Below are 4,354 nucleotides of genomic sequence, written 5' to 3'. Positions count from 1 at the left end.
GCAGGAGGAGGAGCCGCCTCCGCCTTCCCGCCCACGGAGGGCGCGCCCTCGGGTGGCTTCGCCCTTGCCTGTCCGAGGGTGGGCCGTAGGCCCTGCCCCCGCCCGGCAGTCAGGGAGCTGCTCCCGGCGGGGTGAAGGCCGCGTGGGCTTTCTTACAGCCGCACATCGCCCGTGTGGGTGCCGCGTGGCTCCTTCTCAACGAATACCTCACCTCGCCCTCCCACTTGCCGCGGTGAGCAGCCTGGTCGTGACTGGGATATGGCTGTCTCCCCCTCTTCCTTAAAATCCTCTGTGCCTTTTGGCTCCCTCCGGGAAGCCGCGTCCGGCAGACCTCCTCCGTGCCCTGCTCCGGTAGAAACTGCTGAACCGATATTTAGTCGTCTTCTCCAGATACCCTGCTAATGCAAACTCCTGTTACGGCGATAGTTTCTTCTAAGGTGCTTCCCCACAGTGCTCAGAAGTGGCTCTCGTAGTTGCATCCTCATAAAGCGACCAGCAGCATAGTGGCCCAGACAAACTTGTGGTGCAAGTGAACACCTTTTTGTCAGCCGCGGAGCAAGTAAGATACCAAAGTTCACACTGTGAAGTCACCTATTTTTATACCTTTGTCTCCAGTGTGTGTTGTGTGAAAACGGTAAGGGAATGCCCGAGCTGCCTGTGTAGAGCTCCAGCTGGCTTTAGTCAGGGTGGTGTACTGACACCCAGCTGCGCTAGGGTGGCTGTACTGCCTTCAAACCCAACTCGTCCCTGAATGTATCACGGTGATTTTTGCTCAGCATGGCTTTAGGTCTAAGACACCTTGCCAGGCCAAACGTCAGTCTTCCTCACAGGAAGACCTCTAGTGTGTTTGCTTTACTAGCTGACCCACATATGTGCTGATGTGTGACAGCCTTCACAAGGGCCCCAATAAAACTTTCAGTTTAGATCTAGTCTTAGTTTCATATGAGGCACAACAAAAAGAAATGCCGTGTTATTGCATCATCAGGTCAAAGGCAGAGCTGGAAACAGAACCGTGACTCCTAATTCTAGTCCAGCACCTGTTTTACCTAACACAGACTAGAGCCAATGCAGCTATGGTTTTAATAATCTAATTAATTCATTAGCCAATCCTTTTCTAACTTTTCATGTGATTAAAAAGCTGAAAGGTTTAAGAACCCCTACATCTGCTTTGCCATGCTTCATGTTTGCACTATTTTATATTTGGACCAGACTCTGCTCATCAAACATGCATGCATATTAATGGAAATTCTGTAAAAAAAGATTTTACTTTTACAGTTGCATGAAAGGAGAAACCACAACCCAGTATTTGCATTTCTGGAAGTGTATGTGTGTGGCTTACTGGAAGTGTGTCCTAACTCAAAGTACTAAATATATATGTAGCTGAGCTCGTGGGGTTAAAACAGTACAAGAAGCTGGAATACAAGGTCCCCAGCCCTGTACTATAAAAACAATCCTTGAAACTCCCAAGGGCTTCCTAGATCACTTATACAACAGAATGCGTTGTCTGTTATGCACAATTTACATGGGATGGAAGAATGCATTGGCTGTAAATTTTCAGGTGGCCGACATGTATGTGTGTATGTGTGTGTGTAAGATATATGCTTACATATGTATAAGAAAAAGCTTAAAAGCCAGCCTTGAAAATAATAATTCACAACTGGAAAGTCTGCAGATGTCTGGGACTGTCTTCAAAAGTTCCCTGCCTTTGCTGTATTTAGTAATTCAAAATGTTCCAGGGCATCAGAGCATCAAGCGTCACTGACGTGTTAGAGCTGAAGAATCTGAAGCAGAGTAAATGAAGTGCCAAAGTCTCTGCTACTCTAACCTCCTGTAGAAATACAAACCACAAACCATGACTCCTAGTCCTAACTATACCATAAAACACATCAGGGCTTTTGCAGTGAGAACATTGTGGGGTGGAAGAGGAGTGTTTTAAGGCATTCAAGAGACTTATTTCATTTCCTGTTTGTTCATTCACTCATGTGTCACTTTCACTCATTTTCTCCCTTCTTTATTTTCTGCTAGGGTGCCTTTCAAGTCACAGGCTCTTTCCCATCTTTCCTGACAAGCAGAGAGTGGCAGAAAAGAGAAGCTTTTGTCTATACGCAATAAATTTGTTTTGGGAATCAGGTGATACTGGGGTTTTGCTGCCTGTTTTGAACTTTGTAAAACTTATTTCAAAGGGCATGGTAGACAACCAGACTGCAGTCCTCTGAAAGAAAAGAAAAAAAAACCAACAAAAAAAACCCCAAACCCCCCAAAACCTCTGGCTACCTGGCTTCAGCTTTTTAATTTGGATTTTTACAGCCTTCTCCTGGCATTTGTTTTCTTGCATGTTCTCTTTGCTATTCTTTAGCCTTAAAGGCAGATGAAAGCCAGGGGATTATTCACTGTGTCTATATATAGCTGCAGTGTATACTTATAGAGCAAAGGAGACTTTATGGACTGAAGAAACCTTTCATCTCTTCGCAACCACTTGGCATTAAAACAAGGCTTTTAATATAGATCTACTTCTGTTGATAATGCAATATGTAAGGAAAAAAAGGCACGCCTAATGGCAAAAGTTCAAAATTAGGGCTTGATCTTGCAGAATTTGTAATCCTAGCTATATAAGCTAGTCCATATTGGGATGTGAACTTTAAATCATAAAGCAGGCTAAGTGGCAAAGTTGCAAGAATCTCAGAATATTCTGGATTGAGAAAAGTGTTTGGCTCAAACACAGTTCACTGAAGCAAGCACAAGTGTTTGCAGCAGGGAGGGGACCCAAATGGGCAATCCTGGGAGGTGATGAGATGCTGTCAGAACATCTGTGCTACAGTTGGAAGTTGGCTGCAGCATGTACAGTGACATCTGAGCTCTAGTATACCTGATGTGTGTACAAATAGCTGTACTACCGGCAGGTGTGATTCATCTCCCCTAAATAATGTATTTAAAAGTTAAGTACATAACACCAGTAAGATGATTCACTCTCTGAAAGTGTTTATTATTATTGACTGGCATATAAGGTGACTTGAATGATTAACTTTTAGATGCCTAAGTTAGGTGAGATGAACTTCATCTTGGCTATACAAACCTGTGTGGTACTGTGGTACATGCTCAGGTGGCAGATGCATATTGATGTCTCCATGGCACCTGTTTCTTGCTAAGTAGATTAAAACAAGTGGTGATATATACTTGTACCTGCTGACGTTGTACCTCCCTTGGTGGTATAGACACAGCTCGTAGGGCAGCTTGAACCCTAAACACTAACGTTGTAAAACCAATGTAAGACCAGTAACACCAGGTTTTGCAACAATAACCCTGTGAAATTCAGTTGTGATATAAACTGTTTTAAAGGGATAACCTTCCATAGGAGTTCATCCCGATGCTGCAGCTTCTTGTTAGTGTGACAAACGTGAAGTGAAAGTAATTACAAGTCACTGGCCTGTTGTCTTTTTCCAGAGTCCAATATACAAATCAATAAATAGTGCATAGGAAATATGATTTTTAAAATTATCACTTGATCATTTCAACTGTTATTAGTGACACAGAAGAGCAAATGCACTTCATAGCAAGGAGTGTGATATGGCTTGTGGGGCGATAATATGGAAAAAGCAAAGTGAAGAATGAAGTCAGTAGAAAAGGGAGTGAGCTTATGTAAATGTGAACTGCACAGCACTCCTTCAACACTGTTTCATGGGAGAACTTTAATTTTTACATTGCTAACATTAATGAAAAGTTTACTTGCCCAGCCCCATACCGGTCAGAGAGGAGTTCAGCCGCTCTGAACTCTAGCAGCTCTATCCTGTTTCACCTGCACACGCAGCCAGGCTTAAGGGAATATTTAAAAGGATGAAATAGCAAAGGATAGGTAGCTTAGTTCATCAAAAGAAGGCAGCTTCAAGGACTGATTTTTATTTTTTTTAATAGCTGGACTTGATCTGGACAAAAATCAGAGGTAGAACCAAAGTCTCTTATGTGCCAGAGCCTTTTTAAGGACAACTAAGGCCATTTTAGATCTACTGTGTTTTCTCTGGGCTATTCTGAACCATTATTTCACCTGGGGACAATTTGTCTTTGAATGAGACTACCAGAAAAGGTGACTGGCAACCCGCTAGAGGCAAGAAAGATCTATCACCTTTTGCTGGTTTGTATTCTGCACTAGCTTTGGGTTATTTGTTATGAGCTGTCAAATAACATGGTCAGAATTTTAAAACTTGGATAGAATTTCATAGACTTAGGATAGTTTTTGAGGTAAAGATTGAAAATTACTGATTTTTCAAATGAGCTGCCAGTCCTGCAATGAGCTTGCTTTTCATTTCACTCATACAGACATACATATCATTAACTTTGTACTGGTCTGAGAATTTCCAAT

The sequence above is a fragment of the Aquila chrysaetos genome, chromosome 13, assembly GCF_900496995.4.
Source record: "Aquila chrysaetos chrysaetos chromosome 13, bAquChr1.4, whole genome shotgun sequence".
Taxonomy (NCBI): Eukaryota; Metazoa; Chordata; class Aves; order Accipitriformes; family Accipitridae; genus Aquila; species Aquila chrysaetos.
This window is presented reverse-complemented; position numbering follows the sequence as displayed.